Source organism: Mustela putorius, unplaced genomic scaffold, assembly GCF_011764305.1.
Source record: "Mustela putorius furo isolate JIRA1106 unplaced genomic scaffold, ASM1176430v1.1 tig00003962_pilon_pilon_pilon, whole genome shotgun sequence".
NCBI lineage: Eukaryota > Metazoa > Chordata > Mammalia > Carnivora > Mustelidae > Mustela > Mustela putorius.
The window spans coordinates 3,749,367-3,772,126 of NW_025422106.1; the positions used below are offsets into that span (position 1 = coordinate 3,749,367).

The following is a 22,760-nucleotide window of genomic DNA, read 5'->3' on the forward strand; positions in this document are numbered from 1 at the left end:
AGAACATTAAACTCTGGAGAGTAGACAAAAATAAAAAAGAAAATATTTTAATGCTATCATGATGCATATGCATGATACTTTCAATCAAGCCTATACAGTGTACTTCTTTTCTGCCTTCTTTTATACCTATCAACACTTCTGTTGCCTTCAGTAGACTTGAAGCTCTTTAAAAGGAACTTGTAACTCTTCTTTGTGTCCCCTTATCACCTAGCACAGCCTGCCTAAACAAGGCATTCAGCAAAAATACTTTGATGACTGAAACACTTACCCAGTTGCATTCTAGTTCATTAACTTTTCTGCTTGTTTCTCTCACATATCTCTAAAAGAGCCCTTGGAACAGTGCTGAGTATATTAGATTTGCAATGTAATGAGAATCATTAATTTGTTCTTTTGGATGAGTTACACAGAAAGCCAAAAACTCCTAGCCTGGCACTCTCAAGTACCAGCCTTGGTAAAACTAAGGTTCTCATCCAGTACCAACTGTATCTTCATTCTACAAGGGGAAAGAGAACGGATAAAATTTCTTTCATTTTGAAAACATGAATCAGTAATTTGAACTAAACTCTTATGTAATCAGGATTCTTTGAGGACAGAAGATGAATTCCCTTTACAATGGAGAGAAACGTCCCAATAGTTTAACCTACAATATATGCACAGCTAGGCTAGAACACTCTCTGAAAAGTGTTACAAAGACAGCTTCTACAGTTCTTTTTTATCTTTCTTTTATTCCCCATAAGCATTCCTCCATCTTCAATCTAATCCAGTCAACCAGCGAAGGGGAAAAAAAAAAGAATATCAGCAACAAACACAGGCATATCACATACATGGTATCTGTAAGTTAGCTATACAGGTCCATTGGTCTTAAAAGTACAGGAATTAAAAAATAATAATAATAATTACAGGAAGGAGATAATATGAGACTGAACCATGAAATTGTTTTGTCAGCCAAAACTAGTCAAACTGGCAATTTCATGTGGTTCAACATAGTGCACAAACATGCACAAGCTAGATGGCTGGGAACAGAGCTTCTTAAAAGAATGGTTTATTAGGGACTTTTTAAAAGCCTATTATTTTTTTTTTCTTTTGGTTTAAAGCCTTGTACAGTTTCCAAGTAAAGACAAATCCCAATGTCATACTATCTTAAACCTGAGAGATGTTGCATTTACCCAAACAGAAGATGTCAAAACGACTGTTGACCAAAAATAAATAAATAAATAAAAATAAATAAATCACAAAACTATGGGAAGAGTTGTATATATTCATTTTTGAGAAAATAATGTGACCTCAAAGTAATGTTTGTATTTCTCCTCTTAGTGTCCTCAATAACATACAGCCTGTAACATAGGAACTTCTCATTACCCTAAGGATAGATTATTACAGGTCATACTGACTTCCTCTGTTGCAAGGTTTGAATGACTTTTGAAAATCTGTCATAGGTAAAGTTACTGCAATTCAATCTAGTCTAACAAAATACTAAATGTACCTTTTTTGTTTCTTTTTAAAAAACAGACACTTCTTTTAAAATGAAACTAAGGGCAATCAAGAGAGACCTTAATAAACAAAGGAAAGACTGGGGTTTCTCTTATATCCCTTATCAGATTCATGCTTTATAGAATTTACAACTTAAAGATGACTGCTTTTGTCTTTATTGAGATATAACTGACATACAACACTATTTGTTTCTGTTTTTTTAATTCTTTAACAAAAGGATTTCGTATTAAGGGAATCTAAAGATCAAGAAGAAAAAGTCAACAGCCTAATGGAAAAATGGGCAAAGAACAGCCCATGATTTGCAGAAATGTAAATACCAGTGGCTCTGAAATATACAAAAACATGTTCAACTCTCATTCATAATAAGATAAATGCAAATTAAACCACACACTGATTCACCCAGTGAATTGGCAAAGATCAAAATGTTTGATAACACTTGCTCAGAGTAAGGAGAACATTTCTGATTAGAGTATAAATTGTTAGATTCTGCATGAAGGGAAATGTATATCAGAATGAATAAGAAATGCACATACCCTTTGATCTAGCAATTTCACTTCTAGAAATTTACCTTACTGATATATTTAATATGACAAATATAAAAGGTTTTTTCACCGTGGTATTATTTGTAATCACAAAAGAATGGAAAAAACCTGAAAGTCCAACAAGGGTTTGAGTAAATGAATTATGATACAAATAGACAATATAATAAAAATCTGTTAAAAATTGGGAGATTCTATCTAAAGAGGAAAAAATATTATTTATTTTAACATATACATAATATTCTCTGTAAAGTTATATAAGACCCCAGGGACACTGGTTACTTCCAAGGAAGGAAACCAGGGTACTTGGGTAGAAAGGAACTTTGCACTGTATTTCCCTTTTGTACTATGTGAATATATAAATCTTTTCAAATAAAATTTAAAAAAAATTTTAAAGCCATTAGCAGGCTTTACAATTAATTTTTCTAACTGATGTGATGGCTTATAAACCAGAGCCTTATGGAAGACAAGATAGGAATTCTCCATTGGTTTCCACTGCTATTTGAGTAAAATCTACCTCTGTCATGACTGCCAAAACCTCAGTCTATGTCCCTGACCTCATCTAACACTTACCCTTCACAGTCCCTATGCTTTAGTCACTCAGGCCTTTAATTCTACTTAGAGAGCACACCAGGCTCTTTCCTGAGCCTGGAAAGCTCTTTTTGCCTTCAGATCTTTTCATAGCTGGCTCCTTGTCACTTAAGTGTTCTATCAAGTATAGTATCTTGAGAGAGGCCTTCCCTGACTCCCCACTTCCAGGCTGCCCCTCTCATTACATTATCCTATTTTATTTTCTTCATTATCACTACCTGAAATGATCTTGTTTCAAGTTTCTTACCTGTCTAATGTCTTCCCCCCTCCAGAAATTAAGCGCAATCAGAGAACAGCATCCCCCATACCTAACATGGTATTATAACAGGTACTCAGTAAATATTTGTTCAATGAAATTATTGTTGAATAACTAGACTACTGTCTTTGGGGTTCATATTTTTCCTTAATGAACTCCTGTTAGAAGGTTAAAGTTAGGGAGTTGCTGAGTGAATATCAGCTATAGGAATCCAGGCACACTTTTAAAACAATAGAACGTTTTCAAAAAGAAAAGTATCAGTTCATCTCACTCCAATTTTAAATAAATTCAGTATGTTCCAAAACGATACTCTTCTTTGATTAAAAAAAAATTCCAAGAAAACTTGGGAGGTAAGATAAGCCTATACAGCTAAATGGGGAGTTCTAAATGCATAAGACAACAGCGAAGAAAGCACATTTTCCAGAATAGGGCAATCCTGATCATAAAAAGTACCACTACAATAGCTGTCAGGAATTCAGGCTAGACCTTCTGAGTTCTTTCAAGTTGAAGCTTATATAATAAAATTCCAATGTATTGATAAAACTGAGGCAGATCCTTTGCATCTTTACTTAGATTTGACCTTAAATTTTCGTATCTGACATGGTTTGATTCCCTTAAAATTGACATGTAGAGAAAACATATTTAACATTAAATATATACACATGTAAACATGTCCATGTATACATACAGAGAGAGAGACATACCCCTGAAACATGCCTACACACATAACTAAGTTTTTTCTATACCAGGCTAATATGTAGAACATATTTCTGCCATAGCCAAATATTTATCTAGGTAAGAGTTGAATTATTCTTGCAACTATTGTTATTTAAGGAAAACTCAGAAACAGGTATACTAGTATGTATGCAGGTCAGTACCTTTAAGATTCCCCAGCTGACAACTATCTTAGACAAGCATAGACACTGAAATGATCGTCAGGATTAGATATACTTTCATTACATAAAAAGGCTACTTGACCTTCTTCTCCTCAATCTAAGTGTTATAAGATGGAGATTTACAGAAACAGCCTGGCTAGTAAGGCTCATTCAAAGCCAAGATGAAGATGAACAAGAAGGTACAGGAAAGAATCTCAAGTCATGGAAAGCAGTAGGATAACCAAAACAACACTGGCTCCCAAACCTTAGTGTGTGCCGGCTGTTTCCAGCCTTACTGCCCTTCTCCATGGGTTATAAATAACTGCAAAGTGTCCTTGTCCCCAAGGAGACCTTTGCAGCCAGCTCAAAGGTTAAAATATGGAATAATTCTCACTTTGGATGAAACTCTTCCAGTTACCAGAAAAATGAAAAAGCCAAAAAAAATTATCACCAATTTAAGTTAAAGGCTGGGGAATAATCTCCCTCTCCCTAAAAACTATCAATTCTATAAAAGTTGTTACACAGACATATTAGCATAGTTCACTACCCCAAAAATATATCCAGGGAGAATGCAAAGCATGCTCTCTCTGTTCCAAAAGCAAAAGTCTGTCCTGAAAATGGGCAGGTGCCACTCAAATAGTCCTGTAGGATAGCATCTTTTCAAGACTTTTTGAATTGTTTTGCTTTTTAATTTAGGTAAAAATGACTGAGTTAAATGCATCTATATATCCGCATCTTGTCTCCACCTGGATGAGGGAGATCCAGCACAACCTATCATGGCTACAACAAGCATAGGTTTCACAAACTCTGGGCTAATACAATCAGGTGATGTGTTGCTGTTGTTAATTACTGAAACCCTGCTAGAAAACAAAACAAAACAAAACAAAAAAACTCCTCCATCTGCTTAAAAAAAAAAAAAAAAAGAGCTCATTAGATTAAGCTTCTCCACACATCACTTTCAAAACCCATCATCTGGGAGATGTCTGTAATGGAAAGACAGGAATCCAAATCAGTAAACAAATCTGATTATAAAGGGGGCTATTTCACTTCAAAGTGGATCTCGTTCCAAAGGAAAACACCTTTAGAAATGAAGTTAAATAGGCAGAACCAAATAATCAGCAACTTCTCTCTTTTCACAAATTATAATAATGTGTTGATTCCACTGATGACTTGGACAAAAATCTCTAGGGCCACAAAGAGCAAACTTAGGAAAGATGAAGATTTTAACACATCCCACGTGTTATCAAAGATTTCTCCTCTAGGTTGAGAAAATTCATTCTAAAACAAGAGCTAGAACAGAATTTAAAAAAAGAAGGAGGAGGAGGAGGAAGAGGGGAAAAAACCTTATGGCTAAGAAGATATGTTTATTATATAATTATATTCTCAAAGCTGTTTCAAGATTTGGGAGGTTACAGTTTTTCACCCTCTTCCCTCAACTACAAACTACGAAGAACCTTATAAAACTCGAATAGTAAACACATGAAAGGCTTGGCCCTAATACAATTTAAGTGTGTCCAATCTGCAAGGAATTCAAAAACAGAAGACTCATTTCATGAAACAAACAGGCAGAGGTTGCATAACCCCACAAGGTCCTCTGGCCTTTCTAGAAGCCAAATTCAACAATGCTGTTCTCCTCAGCCATCTATACTTTAATCGAACCATTTAAAAATATTTATTAACACAATTTGGCTACAGAAAGAGCTCAAGGAATATACAGCAAAGAAGATCATCTAAACTGGTCTTAGGGTAAACTCTGTGGACTAAGTTCATTAACTTCAAAGCTGAAAAGACCCATTTACTCCAGAAAATTTGGTATACTACAAAGGCAACCAATCCACTTCAGTATTAATTACTACTGTCTAGCATTACAGAATTTGGTATTCTCTGGAGATTCTGTTCTTAATAAGAGACTCTTAGACCTCCCTTCAACTACGAAAGAGAGATCGAAGTGTATTTCTGCTTTAATCTCCTTTAACTGTAGTCTTACCAGAAAAAATCTGATGACTGTTCACATGAGCCATGTCCATGCTCCTTACTTTGAAACCATCTGCAGAAAATAAATTCCCTCTTCTTCTAAAGTTATTAAAAATAAGCCAATTTTGATGTTAATGTTAAGGTTCTAACTAAGCTAAATGGAACAAAGGGCAGGCAGGAAGTTCTGTTTTTAAATGTTCACTCCAAAATTCATGACACAAGGAAAAAGTAAAACCACACAGGCAGACAAAACAGGGGAAAGTTAGACAGAATGTCTGTCTTAACAGAAATTCCTGGCTCCCAACAATTTGTGTCAGATTTAAAAAGAAAACTAAAATGCAGTAATACCTATTTTACCCGATAAAACTCTACAAAAACATACATAAACATTTGAGGCATGAATCTCATAGGATACAGTAAAATTTTTAAGATGCTGGCTTGAATGGCAGAAACATTTTTTTTAAGTTACCCATAAAGAGATGAGCTCTACATTCATACACAAACGCAATCTGCTCAGAATCAAATGTCTTGAACAGAGTAAAATGAAGCCCATGACTTACTTTATTTCCTTTTATAAACTGTAATTCCTCATTTCTCTGACAATCTTTTTTCTAGGGAGAAAAATCACCTTACTCTAAGGTCTCTATATCATGCATTAGCAACCACTGATTGGAAATGTAAATCCCAACTTTTCTCCCTTCCACCATTAGTGTAAAGCCTTATATTATACGCTGCAGTCACCAGAGATCTGAACGAATAGCTATGGTTAACTCCAGGAACGAATATTTAGAATAAACTTCTTTTGAAGTCACATATGAAAAATATTTAACATCATTTGTAATGCCCATTATTAAAAAAAAAAAACCCAAACCTTACATGTTTACCTTCCATGACTTCCAACTTTACATACCATTTGCACTGAAATGAAACTCAAGATGTGCATTTTTTAAAATCATGGTAAATATTTCTGTGCATTTCATTCTGCTTTTTTCCTCATGATCTTAAACTATGTTTAAAATAAAACTATGTAAAAACTCACCAAGTCAAATCAGTAGGAAGACTCTAATTTGTCTGGTCTAACAGGAAACCTCTGTTGGAAATAGAGACGATGAATCAGACTTACCCAGATTCTGAATCTCATACAAGTCTTTACTCATTTTGGCTATTCCGAAAGGGAAAACCTTACAAAAGCAGGTAATACGTTTGCTAGGATTTCCTAGTCAAAATCACCATTCTTATATTTTATCACTAGTTCTGGATATTCTATTTTTTTACTCATATCTCAAAAAGATTATACTTAGATATGATAAAGTCCAAAAAATCCAAGCTAATTCCTTTAATCAACCGGCCTATGAATGCAGCAAAAAATGAAACTGATGGATTGCTTTGTATCAACACGTACAAGAGGGGGTCATCATCACATCTGCCAGTTACCTCACAGACTGTTGAAAGAATTATTTTGTTTTTATATAAAATGTCCTTTATAAAAAGTGCTCTGTGGGTCAGTTACACTAAAGCAAGATACACTTAAGCAAAGCAATGTATTCTATGATTTTTAACGAACAGCTACCACAGAGAGGTTCCTGGTGAAGACTGAGATGTCTTGGCTAAACATCACCACCACCCTAATTATCTACCATAACCTACAAAGTTACTCAAAACAGAAACAGGGATAAGAGTGGTTGCCAGGCTTCCGGAAGCCTAATATAAGCAGAAAATTCTAGCACTCTCTTTCCTTTTGTGGGAAAACAAAGTACTATATATACACTGGCTGATTCCATAAAAACAGAATCTCTTTTTGAAAATCTAAACACTAACTTTTACTTATACACCTACAAATAAGCTTCTCTTATTTTCATAAACCAGTCTAGTAACTATCAATAATGGAAGGAGCCCTCACCAAAAACTGTCCTCAACTACTGATGCTAAAACAGGCCAGTCTTGATCAGAAGATTTAAGAGTAGCAAGAATCAGGGTGAATTCATTTAACAAATATTTACTCAACACCAATTGTGCAAGACACAGTGTTGAAGAAGAAGAAGAAGACGACGGTGAAGACAGACACAGTTCCTGACCCTCTGGAGGGTAGACAGACAGATACCTCTTAAGACTCGGTAAGAATTCCTAGGTGGAAGATGCCAATCAACCTTAAGAAATACAAATGCCAAATGTTGGTGAATCTTAAAACAGAAACCAATACCTATAGTCCCTTTCTCTGTCTCTCTCTCTCTCTCTCTCTTTTTTTTTCCCAAGTGTTAAGGCTGTGGTTTCTCAGTTTGCTACAGTGAACATTTTCAGGCCCAATGGATTGGCAACATGTAAAGAGTCTGACAATACTGATGAGGATTGAGTGGAACAGGGACACCTCTCACACTGCAAGTAAGAGGGCAAATTAATATGACTACTTTTGAAAAACAGTTTATTTTCTAATAAAACTAAAGATCCAGCAATTCCACTCACAAAAACAGGCCAGAGAAATTCCTACACATCCATCAGCACACATAAATAAGAATGTTCATAGCAGCATTGTTCTTAACAGCCAAAAACATCAAGTAGAATGGATACATAAATTATGGCACATTCATGTAGGAAGCTAGATGGCAGTGAAATTAAACCACTGTTCCTCATAACAACATGGTTGAAAGTTACAAACATACTGTTAGGTCCTAAAAGAAAACACGGAAGAACACATATTGTATTATTCTATTTATAGAAAATTCCCCAAAACAGACAAAACTAAATTATAATGGTTTGTAAGGAATTCTAGGTTGTAAAATCATACAGAAAATGATTATCATAAATGTCAGATTCTCTACAAGAGTATGGGTTATGATCTAGAAGAAATACGCAATGTAACAAGCTTCTGGGTGCTGTGAATGATTTATTTCTAGGTCTAATTGGCAGTTATATAGTGCTTCCTTTTTATAATTCATCTTTAAACTATAGTTATGTTTTATGTATTTTTCTGTTTATATTTCATAATAAAAACATTCAAGACATACATTGAAATAGAGTAGCTACATATGTATATACACATATATACATATATGTATCTATCCTCCTACATCTAAAGCATATACCCTTGTTTATTTTTTTGTTCCCAGGCAATTCATAAGGAGAAATCAGTAATAAAGCAGGGCCACCCAGGAATGAACACCTACAGACAGACTTTCCTATCATACCTTCTCTCTTTAAATTTAAATGAAATACTCAAGATCTGTATTTCAGGGAAATCTACAATATTGACACAAATGCTTAAATCTACGTATGGCTACTCACCAGAAGCCATTAGTTAAAACCCAAATTATTATAAAAAATAATCAAAAGCTTCTGAAAGCAAAGCCAAGATACAGTATTTTTTGGTACTGCCTTTTTTAGTTTAATCGCAGCCTCTGATAGAACCTCCAGTGACTTTACTTGGAGTAAAAGCCAAAATCCTTGTAATGGTTGAAAAAAGCCTGCACAATAGGACCTCATTACCTCTCCGGCCTTACCTCCAATTACGTTTTCCTGAGCTCGCTATGTTCCAGTCAAACTGCCCGTCTTTGCTGTTGTTTCTGATACAGAACAGACCCATTCCTGCCTCAGGGCTTTGTACTTGTCTTTTTCTCTACCTGGGTAACTCTTCCCCTAGATATTCTCCTGGCACACTCCCTCACCATTGTTGGGTTTTTCTGTAATAGTCACCATCTCTGTGAGGCCTTCCCTGACACCCTTAAAAATATCACCCTCCTTCCCCCGAAGCCACAATCCTATTCCTCTTTCATTATTTCATTTTTTTCTCTAGCACATAAAATCATCTACCCTACTGTGTCTGGAACGCCTGAAAGGCAGATGCCTGTCTGCTTGTCCCCAGACTGTGTTGGGCACAAGGGAAGCCAGAAATAAACATTTATTCAATAAATGGCTGAGTTAATCTCTTTTTCTTTCGGATTTCCATTCTTGAAAGATTAGACGTTATTCCATACATTTAAAAAAAAAAAAATGTGGGGCACCTGGGTGGCTCAGTGGGTTAAAGCCTCTGCCTTTGGCCCAGGTCATGATCCCAGGTGCTGGGATCGAGCCCCGCATCGGGCTCCCTGCTCTCTCTGCTAGCCTCTCTGTCTACTTGTGATCTCTGTCTCTCAAATAAATAAATACAATCTTAAAAAAAAAATTTCCCCTCTATATCAAAGTTATTAACAAAGTTTGTTTTACGAAAAGTTTCAGGTTTATTAGCATTAGTAAGTCATGGATAAGGTAAGGCTATAAAGAGCTGATGCAAACTAAGCTGCATCTTCCCACTACCAAGTGTGCAGTCCCTATGCTAGTGATAACAATTCTGGGAAACTCCTGGGAGGCGGGAACTCTCTTCCAGCGCACTGGTGCAGCTGTGTACTGGTCTACCCATTATGGGAGCTTTCTGACAAGATGGAGCATGAAGACTGACTGCTTCCTTTACTTAGGCTTTTTAAGTTTTCCTTTTTTTTTTTTTTAAAGGAAAATTTCAGACCAATATCCCTGATGAATATGGATGCCAAGATTCTCAACAAGATCCTAGCTAACAGGATCCAACAGTACATTAAAAAGATTATCCACCATGACCAGGTGGGATTTATCCATGGGATGCAAGAGTGGTTCAACATTCACAAATCAATCAATGTGACAGAACAAATCAATAAGAGAAGAGAGAAGAACTACATGGTTCTCTCAATTGATGCAGAAAAAGCTTTTGACAAGACACAGTATCCGTTCCTGATTAAAATGATTCAAAGTACAGGAATAGAGAGAACATTCCTCAACTTCATAAAATCTATGAAAAACCCACAGCGAATATCATCCTCAATGGGGAAAAGCTGACAGCCTTCCCTTTGAGGTCAGGAACACAACAAGGATGTCCATTCCCACCACTATTGATCAATATAGTACTAGAAGTCCTAGCAACAGCAACAAAAAGAAATAAAAGGTATCCAAGTTGGCAAAGAAGTCAAAAACTCTCTTTCTCTTTGCAGGTGACATGACACTTTATATGGAAAACCCAAATGACTCCACCCCCAAACTACTAGAACTCTTACAGCAATTCAGAAACGCAGCAGGATACAAAATCAGTGTACAGAAATCAGTTGCTTGTTTATACGCTAATAATGAAAATATAGAAAGGGAAATTAGAGAATGGATTCCATTTGCTATAGCAATGATGCTACAGCATCATTTTTTAAAGATCTGGAACAAACAATCCTAAAATTTGTATGGAACCAGAAGAGACCCTGAATTGCTAAGGAAATGTTGAAAAAGAAAAAAACTGGAAGCATCATGTTGCCTGATTTCAAGCTTTACTACAAAGATGTGATCACCAAGACAGCATGGTACTGGCACAGAAACAGACACATAGACCAGTGGAACAGAGTAGAGAGCCCAGATATGGACCCTCAACTCTTACAGTCAAATAATCTTCGACAAAGCAGGAAAAAATAAACAGTGGAAAAGACAGTCACTTCAGTAAATGGTGCTGGGAAAATTGGACAGCTATGTATAGAGAAATAAAACTTGACCATTCTCTTACACCACACACAAAGATAAACTCAAAATGGATAAAAGACCTCAATGTGAGGGAAGAATCTATCAAAATCCTAGAGGAGAACACAGGCAGTAATCTCTTTGACATCAGCCACAGCAACTTTTTTCACGACATGTCTCCAAATGCAAAGGAAACAAAAGCAAAAATGAACTTTTGGGACTTCATCAAGACCATTTTTTTCTTTTTTTAAGATTTTATTCGGCAGAGAAGCAGGCAGAGAGAGAGGCAGAGAGAGAGGGGGAAGCAGGCTCCCTGCTGAGCAGAGAACCCCATGCAGGCCTTGATCCCAGCATCCTGAGATCATGACCTGAGCCTAAGGCAGAGGCTTAACCCACTAGGCCATCCAGGTGCCCCAGGACAATTGTTTTTTAAAATGAGGTTTTATTTTAATAGAAGAAAAAAAAGGTGTCTTTAAAAAGACTTCTGTAAACAAAAGATAATTTCAAGAAGAAAGTCCTTTATATTTTTACTCCCACAGAAGCAGAAGGCTTCTCTTATGTATCCCAATGAAATGTGACTACAGAGAAGAAGGTGACTACAGAGAAAAAAAAAATGATTTCTGAATTAGGTACCAAAAATTGTTATAGCAGTGTCCAGAGAGAAAGGGAAAACAAAACTCCTTACTTATTCTAAAGAAAGATTTAAAGTAGGAACATTTCTCTCCAACGTAAGTTGAGGGACTGATGTGATAAAGAGCAGGTAAAGAACTTCATTCAAACTTAGTGAGGACAGTGGCATACGGGCAATAATTCGCTTAACAAAGCTGCCTATCAAGTGACATGATGGTCCGAGCATACAGACAGAGCTTATACTTCTGATGGAACACTCTGCTCAAGTTAAAACCGCAGTAAACTTAGATCCAAAGGTTACTTTCCAGCCACAGTACTTGTGACCTGAACTATATCCTAAGAAGTGAAGAAATCTGCAAGAAAATACACAGGTATCTGATATTCCATAGTTACACTTATTACTAGGACTTCAACATTAAGGTCTTATCAACTGTTAAAAAAACACTTCACACATAAATTCTTATCAAATTCTTAAAGTCAGTTCACATATCCATGAGGTGAAAATATCACGAATATATATTTGTACAGGAGGTGGCGGCCCAAATTAGTTAAGAAAGGAAGTCCTTCTCAAACACTTGCAGCAAGCAGAGTGTATTATTAGAGAAGAGTAACAGTTTTCATGTGTAACACTTCAGCTTTCCAAGTGCTCAAAGCTCTGAATAGCATCCACGTTTAAAGAGGAAAAGACATGGAACATAAAAATTAAAAATATACTGAACCTTGCAATAATGAAGAAAATAGAGTGGATTAAAGAGTCCAGACAAAAAATTTACAAATGAAAACTACTGACCACTGAAACATATGGTCCCTGAACAAAATTTATCAGTAATCATTCTAATATAAGGTGAAGGTTTATATTTTTAATGCTTTAATTAGGTTAAGAATGCTCCAAGAAACTCATAACTATCAGCTATGTCTGAGTCATGCTGAATTTAGGAGGTAACACAAGAATTCCCTGAACTGGACTGAGGTCAGTGAATAGTCCTACACTTAGTGGGTGGGAAGCATCCTAGGAGTTAAAAAGTAGTAAGAAAAGAAGGGAGAAAAGGAAGAGGTGAGGAGTCACTGACATTTATGAAAAACAGCTACTGGATATGAGACAATAAAAATAAAGAACGCTGAAATGCAAAAGTCGCCAAATTCATCAGATTCCAAAAAGAATCCATAGGAAAAGAAAATTTTAGAACCTCTGACCCTAATAAAAGAAGTTGGCATTCCGAGTTATGAAAGGGTTTCCTCATCCCTCCCTCATCCCCCAAATGAAGATGTAAATACCAAAGTGATGGGCCAAGTGGCAGAATTCAGGTAAGATACTTAGGGGAAAAAAAGAAGCGGCAAGAACAACTGTCACAATAATGAGGAGGAAGAGGAGGACAGGGAAAGCGTTAGGGATCCACATGCAGAGTTGTTCACTGCAGTTCTGTCTTGTAACAGCAAATAAACGGAAACGATTTAAAGATCCATCAAAGGGTTTGGAAAAACTGAAATATTCACAGTGATATAAACATTAAACAGCTAAAGAGAGGGACCTAGATTTATATGCATCCAGATGGAAAGACCTTGAAAAACAATAAGCAAAAAAAACCCTCAAATGACTTGTTACAAAATGTACATATTCATACACATTCTCTCTCTCACAAAAACATGCTCACACACTGCACTGCAAGGATGCACACTAAATTCAGGGTAAAGGCTGTCTCTGGGGAGTGAGGGTGGGAAAAAGAACTGAGAAAGTAAATAAAGAGGGACTTCAGCTAGAGAGGTTTATCACAATCTCTCCACTTTTTGTTTGCCTTTTAAAAAAATGTTTCAAAAACAATGAATTCAGAAGGAAAAGTAAATTAGAAATGATTTTGTAAAATCAACATCAGAGACATATTTTAAACAGACAATAATACTGTCTGAATCAAACCAAATAAAGCCAATGAATTCAGACCCATATCTTCTTAATAATGAAAAAACTAGTTCTTGTTGGTAAAATGCTCTTCCCCGTTGCCTGGAATCACATAGCACTGGGCTTACTTAAGCAGAGGGAGGAAGAGGCTGACTTCGTATACCTCAGCAAGAAAATATATTTTATTTTATTATTTTTATTTATTTAATTTTGAGAGGCAGAGGAGCATTTTTTAAAAAGGGGGATTGGGGGAGAAAGGAGCAGAGAGACAGGGAGAAGGAAGAGAGAAAGTGCTAGGCATGGAGCCCCACAAGGGGCGCAGTCTCATGACCCTGAGATCATGACCTGAGCCAAAAATCAACAGTCAGACGCCTAACAGACTGAGCCACCCAGGCACCCCCAAGAAAGCACATTTTACATACAAATAATACTCACAGTAATCCAGGCTATCTTCAGAGACTGTAAATCCTTATAAAGGAACCAGGTTTACATAGAGGACCTTCTCTTTCCTCTCCACCATTCTATCTTCTAACCTCTGAAGACCTGTCCTCCATCCTACTGTAATTTTATTCATTGCCCTCATAGGACTAATCCCACCTTCTTTAATCCCTCAATTTTTAGTGCCTGAACTCAAAGACAGGTTTTTAAAAAGAGAAGTCGAGACTTTTTGAAATGATTTATGCTTTTTCTCCTCTTTCAAGTATGTTTTTTCTTCTCTCTTCCTTTGCTTTTTGTCATCTCCAACTTTTTTTTTTCCTCTTCCACTCTCTGACTGACCAACAACGGCTGCTTTCAACTGCTAGCAAGCCTCTGGCATATTTATACTTTTCACTTCTTAACCAAACAAAATCCCATGCCATAGCCCAGAGGTCAACTAAAGGAGAGAAAACTTAAAGTCAAAAATACTAACCATATTTTGCTGCCTTTCATTTTGGCATAAAGACCAGGAATACAGTTCCAACTACCAAATAAGACAGCAAAACCAAACTTCCTTTCTTACATTTTATCATCTTTATAGGATTGAAATGTATCTGGGGCTGTCTGTTTCACAAGACACTTCGGTTAAGAACTGTAAGACCACTAAGAATAGGTCCGTAAAGTTAGGTATGACAACCTAATGAAACCACAGCCTCAAGATTGACAACAGAGGTACAACCCAAGCACTACCTCCCCCATCCTCCTGGTCTTGGTTAAAAGGACTTCTGAGGTCATCCTGCATTAAATGTTTTAAGCTATATAACCATTTCCTCACAAACATCAGTCACTGCCTCAGTCTCCAAAGTACTCTGACATTCATGATCTTATTTGGGATTTATAACAGCTCTGTGAGGCATGTGGAGCAAGTATTTTACAAAAAAGGAAAGAGAAGCTCGGGGATCATGGTCACATGGCTATGAAAGGATCTAAATTCAGAATTCAATTCTTTGAGTTCTCCTAATCCAAAACTTTATCATTCCTATGACTGATTCTTGGATCAGGTATGGTCAGGCATGGTCAATTCAATTCAATATGTAGGAAATGGGAAAATATCTGATAGAAGATATATTTATATACTCTAGCTTTCAGTTCCCATTTCATTTTCAAGTGGCAACTCTGGTGAAAAGTATGACCTTTTTTCTAACCAATTCTGAGCAATATTATTAAGGGAGACCTGAGTTAATCATTGACAGGCTCATGCCTACTTTCAAGGCTTGACCCTGGGAACAAATCATATGTTCTAATACTATAAGAAAGACTTTCCATAGTTTAGCACCTAATCATCAATTTTTTAAAATAAAATGTCTAGTGTTCTAACATGCCAGAGCAATTTTCTAGCCTGAGTTTCCAAGAAACCAGCATCTTTCCCTCAAGATCTCTCTTTCTATTGCCATAAGCTCACAGAATTAAAAAGCACAATTTCTATCATTCCTTAATATTGATTTGAGATATATATACCGTGACTAAAATACTAAATAGCACCATGCCCCACCCAATTGCTCAAGCCAAAAACCCTCTTTTCCTAGGGTTCCAATCTATCACCAAGTCCTGTCAGCACTCTTGCTTCCTAACACATTCCACATTTATCCATTTCTATGCCGTTTCCTCTCACCTTAACAGGTTTCTAATTGATCTCTATTATTACAAAGGATACTGGAAACAAACCAGGAAACACACCTACCACTGGCATCCTCCAATCTAGCTTTCCAGTGTTACCTAACATGACTGTTCAAATTCAATCAACTGTCGGACTATCCAATTCCATTGCTCAGACAACAGTCACAGAGCTAACGTGGCTATACAGACTGGATTCCTCCCTAAGGATGTGGGGTTACAAAGATAAATGTGCCACTCTTTGATCTTGGCCCTCTAAGAACCCTTTTTCCTTTTCAATTCAACCAAACCTTTACTGATCACAACTGCACAGACATGATTTGACTCTGATCCTCAAGATGTTCTTATTTTTTTTAAGATTTTATTTATTTGGCCCCACATCAGGCTCTCTGCTCAGCGGGGAACCTGCTTCCCTTCTTCTCTCTCTGCCTGCCTCTCTGCCTATTTGTAATCTCTGTCAAATAAATAAAATCTTTAAAAAAAAGATTTTATTTATTTGAGAGAGAGCGAGCGTGCTCATCAGAGAGAGAGAGAGAGAGAGAGAGAGAGAATGAATGGGCGAGCAGGAGAGAGAGAAGCTGACACCTTGCTTAGCAGGGGGCCTGATGCAGGGCTTGATCCCAAGACGCAGGAGTATGACCTGAGCTGATAGCAGACCCTTAACTGACTGAGCCACCCAGGTACCCCCCAACAACTAATCATAACATTAATAAATGTGTTTTTATATTGCTGCAGCCAAAGAGTCCAACAACCATAAAAAATATTCATTGAATATCTCCAGTCCCATGTTGAACTATCAGCCTTAACACTACCAATTTCTTTGCTTGTTTTTGCTTTTTTAAAAAAGACTTATTTATTTATTTTAGAAAGTGCAAGTGCAAGCGGAGGCTGGAGGGGCAGAGGAAGAGGGAAAGAGAGACTCTCTAAAAGACTGCCCATTGAGCGCAGAACCCTACACAGGGCTCATTCCCATGACCCTGAGCTGCAAGCAGACATCAAGAGTTGGACGTTTAACTGACTGAGCCATCCAGGCACCCCTGCTTGGTTGGTTTGACTAAAGAGAAAATGTTTCTGGCCTGAAGAGCCAGGAAAAGACTCAACTTATAGTTAGAAGAACTGCTCATATTTTCAGGAACTAAGAGCTTCTCCTCAATATGTAAGTTTTCTTCCTTTAAAAAATTTTCCTACCATCTTTTACAGTACACTCTGCCTTTAAATAGCAAACCCTTTTGAAGTCACAAAAATTATTTCTCCAACTATTCAACCCCTGGATACCAAATGGAAAGAAAACCCAGTAAAATCAATTTCAGAAATCTAGAAGAGTCAGCGAGGTATTCAAATCAAACAGGGAAGTTTTGGACTCTGAACACAAATTCATTCAAATATTAAAACTTACAGAACTCATAAATAAACTCACTTTTAAGGGACTGGGCCTCCAAAGTTACAAACCGTGGGCAAAAGTTACCACTATCCCTTTATCTTTACTGACAGAGGTAGTTCCTTTAAGAACTATCTTACAAAGGTCAACTTTTACTGGGTCTTCCAAAATCAATTCTTCACAATGAGAAATGGGCATCGGTTAGATAAATAGAATAAGAATAGAACAAGTCAATATATTCATAAGCTTCTGCTGTCCTTGGGACCCGAATTCTAGTGCAGGCTTTGCAGATGCTTTCCTAAATCAGACTTTTCTCAGTCTTCAAATGAGGATGACTGTCCAAGGTCTCTTTCAGAGCACAAGTCTATGCCCCTCTGGAAATAATGTTAAAATTATATCTGCCTTGGGGTGCCTGGGTGATTCAGGCAGTTGAGTGTCCAACTCTTGGACTCTTGGTTTCGGCTCAGGTTGTGATCTCACGGTCAAGGGATCAAGCCCAAGTCAGGCTCCGCCCTCAGTAAAGTGTCTGTTTAAGGATTCTCTCCCTCGGCACCCTCTCCACTCATACACACTCACTCTCCCTCTTTCAAATAATGTATGTATGTGCCACTCTTCATATATGCTTTCTAAAAACTAAAAGCAATATATATAGAGTACAAATAATTCAAAAGTGATAGGAAGCTATAAATGAAAAGTAAAAGCTTTCTTCCAGACACCCAGATCCCTCTTCTAAAGCCTAAAGACCACCACTGTTTTGCAGCTTCACAAACCCCAAAAATGCACACAAAAAAGGGCACGTATGTGTGTGTATTCATTCACTCCCTGGAGGCACACATAGACCTATCCTTCCTAAAGGTTGTAAAGAATTCCATGTACCCTGATGTGTGGTTTCCAGGCATCTGCTATGGCAAAGAGCCCAGCAAACAGGTATATCTGAACATATATGCAAAAAAGTCCGAGAGAGCCTGTACATTGTTTATTTTGATAGATAATGCCAAATTGCCCTACAAATGTTATATTTATATATATTCCCTGAATGACTGTCAGATTCCTTGCACCTTTGAGCATATACCCACTTGACAAGATAGTTATCCAGAATGGCCAGAGACAGAAAAACAGAAACAAAATGAACCAGTGAGACTTAGACCCAAAAAAAAAAAAAAAAAAAAAAGTCAGAATTATCTTTCATGAATTAAGTGGACAAACTTCAACCAAAAATATAGCAAACATGATATGTGGTACTTGCTTGTTTATAAGATATAAGTGCTGCTGCTCCCCTGAGATGTTTGTGTAAAAAGACACTGTCAGGAAAATAAATTTCAGGTGGGAAGCAAAAGGAGCGTAGGTAAGCAACTTATACTGCAGAGTCTACGTGAATCCCAAGAACACATGGTTTTTAGATCGGAATGTGGATTTAATAACATGTACCGCTAAATTCCTTCACATATAACCTGGCTATTTTCACCCAGAGAGGTTTATCAACACAGAAGTCAATTTAGTTCCTTATCTTTGTCACTGGCAAAGGATCCCAAAGAGTTCAGCAATTTATCCCCAAATTAAATGGGATAGATATGATCCAGAGGTGATAAAACTGTTAATGAAGCACATAGGAAGCAACTCTTGATGTATTTTTAAAGTGTTATTCACTTGGACAATTATCTTAGTTTAACAGGACGTATTCACAAAGGACCATGTAAACATCAGGTGACTCTCAAGAGTGTTTGTGTGTGTATACGTGTGTGTATGGGGGTAGCATATGAGTTTCTAAGAACAAAATAAATATATTCAAAAGATCTTATTTTACTTTCCTATAATTTAATATCAGCATTACATCTTCACTGGCAGTATGCCATCACATTTTGGAAGAAAAACAAAAATATGTTAGGGTTACACTGATATGTAAAACAAAACAAAACAAAAATAACAACCTTTTTTTACTTTAGTATCAGGGAAATGCAGTATATGTAATGCTGTATGTTTTGCTTTCAGCAGGAGCTCCCTCTAATTTTGTAAGAACACTGGGAAAATACAATTTAGGAACACCTACTATGAGATTATTCCCAATACATTTTTCCTTTCCTCACCCAAGTAAACCAACCACACCCAACACTAAATCTCTCCAAAAAACTGCCCCCAGGTTCTTATATTGTCAGGGGATCACTAAAAAAGACACAAACAAAGCCTCACAATCTTAAGCATCAATCGGAAGCCCTCAGAATCAAGGCCAACCTTACATACACCTACACACAAAACTAACCAAGCCCAGCACATCCTACATTGAAAGACAGAAGCATTTCTTTCAAAATGAGAGTTGGGGGGGGGGGGAGGGTGGTTTTCTCAGCCCTTGCTCTGACTACATCATAAATGATCAATGGAGCCCAACTCCAGACACTGGACTCGGAGCAGATAGTTCTGGGTATCCAATGAGGCATCAACTGGGAAAGGAAGGGGAAGTTGAACTAAATGGGAGGCAAAGTCAAACGGAAAAAGTGCCTGGCAAGGGTCCTATGATATTATCAAAAAATCACTTAAGAGGCCCACAAATTCTGCCACTAATGAAGAAGCCCTTACCTGTAAGGCTTATGATTTGGGTAGGCCCTTTAAGACGGCAGCTGTAGAAAAATTAAAATCTTCTCAAAGCTGGCAAATTCTACCTAATGGAGTTTGATGTCCCAGCTACCAGACTGAAGTCCACAGCTTAATAGGTAAAAATTCTAGATTAAGAGTTTTCAAATAAAAATTATAAAACAAACAAAAACAAATATTCTATTCACATAATTAAAGAAGCAGATCTCAGAATGGGACAAAATAATTACGTCCTTCACTGCAATCTACTGTTTCCAAGACACATAAGAATCTGTTTCTTGGATTTCAGATTGGTATTAAGTGGCAATGAATCAAGTACAGAAAAACAAATGACTACTTGAAACTAATCCAAAAACCAAATCCAAAGACATTCAATTTAATACTGAGCTTGCACATACTGTCAAGAACAAACTAAAGCAGTATTTGGGTTGAGTTGCTATGTTGAATGGCAGACTACTATGACCTAAAAGAAAGCAATGGCTTATGATTGGCTACAGACAGTCTGGGAAACCAAGTACGCATTTATTGGTTACTGCCCATCCTTGCCACAAAAGTTTATCCAATCAGATCACGAAATACAAATAACTTCCAAAAGTAGGTAGTTTGAATTTTTTTCCATTGTATCAGTTTTGAATGAATACATCCTCTATACAAGGCACAGCAGCCAAGGCACTGTCCTGTGGGGGAAGGGAGGTATCGTAGTTTTCTACTGTTGTGTAATAAATTGTGAAAATCTGACGTCCAATGTCCTTGAGACTTCCACATAATTTACAATTAACTCAATCACTTCTGTAAGTATCTCATGTCTATAAACTGACTTTTCACAAGTGATGTTAATTTAGCTAATTCAAAACATCTTCCTAGTTGGCAATAAACATGATAGTTATCCTAATTCTTTCTTTTTTTTTTTTTAAGATTTTATTTATTTATTTGACAGAGAGAGAGAGAGAGAGATATCATAAGTAGGCAGAAAGGCAGGCAGAGGGAGAGAGGGAAGCAAGCTCCCTGCCGAGCAGGGAACCTGATGTGGGACTCTGAGATCATGACCGGAGCCGAAGGCAGAGGCTTAACCTACTGAGCCACCCAGGCGCCCCCTGTTATCCTAATTCTTTATTCTAGAATGAAATTATGATCTCTACTTTAATATCTATAATACTTGGAGATGAAAAATTATTCAAAACGAAAAAATTGTTTTAAAAAGGACTATAGATATTTACAGTGAAATCATTCACAATTTGTAGGGAGGGAGGGTAGGGGGAGACTGGTGTCGGCACAGTGCTCACCATGCAGTCTGTAGACTCTTCAGATCTTTTCTTGCCTCTCTGCCTTCAAGTAGTGATAAGAGAAGAAGAAATAAATTTAAATCCACCCATTTTAGTACTTGTGAGCTTGGTTAAGGAACTGGAGACTAAGTTTAGAAAAATTTGTTAAAATGAGGTTTTGGCATTATAAGAAGCTTTAACCAGATCCTATTAAAAGGATCCAAACGGGGGCACCTGGATGGCTCAATTGGTTAAGCATCTGCCTTCAGCTCAGGTCATGATCCCAAGGTCCCAGGATCAAGTTCTGTATCAGGCTCCTTGCTCAGCGAGGAGGCTGATTCTCCCTCTGCCTGCTGCTCTGCCTGTTTTTGAGTGCACTCTCTCTCTCTGACAAATAAACAAAATCTTAAAAGGGGGGGGGGGGTCCAAACTCTGGATGTACTTTTTTTTTTACAGTTTTTATATGCAATAAAATTAATCTTTTTGTGTACACTCTTGTGAATTTTAACAAAATTCATGTGTAAGACCACTGCAATCAAAATACAAAAGTTTTTATGTAAATTTTAAGACAACCATAAATAAAAGAATTACTTAAAGCACTTACTTCAAAAGACAAGATTTCTATCAAGTCAAAAGCAGACAAAACAGGACCTAAAAATTTAAACAAGGATTTACTGAAAATAGAGGAATACTGGCCCTGTCCACTTTTGCTCTTGCCTTCTAGCCAATCCCAAATCACTACAATTGTCCCCGTTTCGTTAATTCCCACAGCTTCAGTCACCATGTATGTGCCTATCTCTACTGCAAACCAACTTCCTGCTACTACGCATCAAGCGCCTATCTCACAGGCATCTTAAACTCAGCAGATCCAAAACGGAATCCTATCCTCCTCCCCCAAAACCCGATTATCTTGTATGATCCTACCAATCACCCAAGTGCTCAAACCAGATATGCTGGAGTTAGCCGTAACTCCCCACTCACTCTCACTGCACCTCCACTTCCCGACCCCAAAATTAGTCTTGTCAATTTTACCTCAGAAATATATTTCAAACCCATCTGTTTCTCTTGATCCCCACAACCAACAGCTTAATTCGTTCAGGACATTATTAGACTGCAGTATTACCCTAATTAGTATAACACTTTCTTGTTTCATTCCTGCAGAGTAAGCTAGTGCTTGGCACATCTTTGCGCAAAGTATTTATTTCCTCCATCCAGAATGCCTTTCTTTCCCCTTTGTAAACAACTAATCTCTCCAAGTTGTATTTAAATGCTTCCTCCTCCCCATTTTCAATGTGTAAATCTCTTGCTTCTGTAATTACCTGCCTTTCTCACTAGACTCTGAGTCCCAAGAGGGCAGCACTCAACTGTGATATTCACCTTGGCAAGCCTGGTGTCTAGGCAGTGCCCAGCAAATAGTAGGTGCTTAATAAGTGAAAAAGGAATGAGTGACTGTATCATGATTCAGATAAAATGGCCTCAAGGATTTTTACTTTGCTAAGATTCTACACTTAACAAGTGATCTTCTGCTTAATACAACACAGTATTTACAAGCTGCATGATCTCAGGCAAGTTATTAAAAAAAAAAAAAAAACCTCTGTGCCTCAGACTCCTCACCTGTAAAATACAGGTAAGAATACTTCCTTCATAAGGTTACTATGAAGATCAAATGACTTATATACATGTAAAATGCTTAGAGC

The 22,760-nt window shown here is 37.1% G+C and overlaps 1 protein-coding gene across 2 annotated transcripts in view; it reads right to left on the reverse strand.

Annotated features, from left to right (window-relative positions):
- LOC101681201 (speckle type BTB/POZ protein) overlaps positions 1 to 22,760 on the reverse strand; it is a 65,425-nt gene that overhangs the window by 25,326 nt on the left and 17,339 nt on the right. Inside the window, exon 2 of one of the 2 annotated variants that reach the window (XM_004764791.3) lies at positions 6,766 to 6,816. The exons of the other annotated variant lie outside the window; for it this stretch is intronic. The gene's annotated coding sequence lies outside the window, so the exon portion shown is untranslated. The remainder of the gene's footprint in view (positions 1 to 6,765; positions 6,817 to 22,760) is intronic. 2 annotated transcript variants of the gene reach the window in all.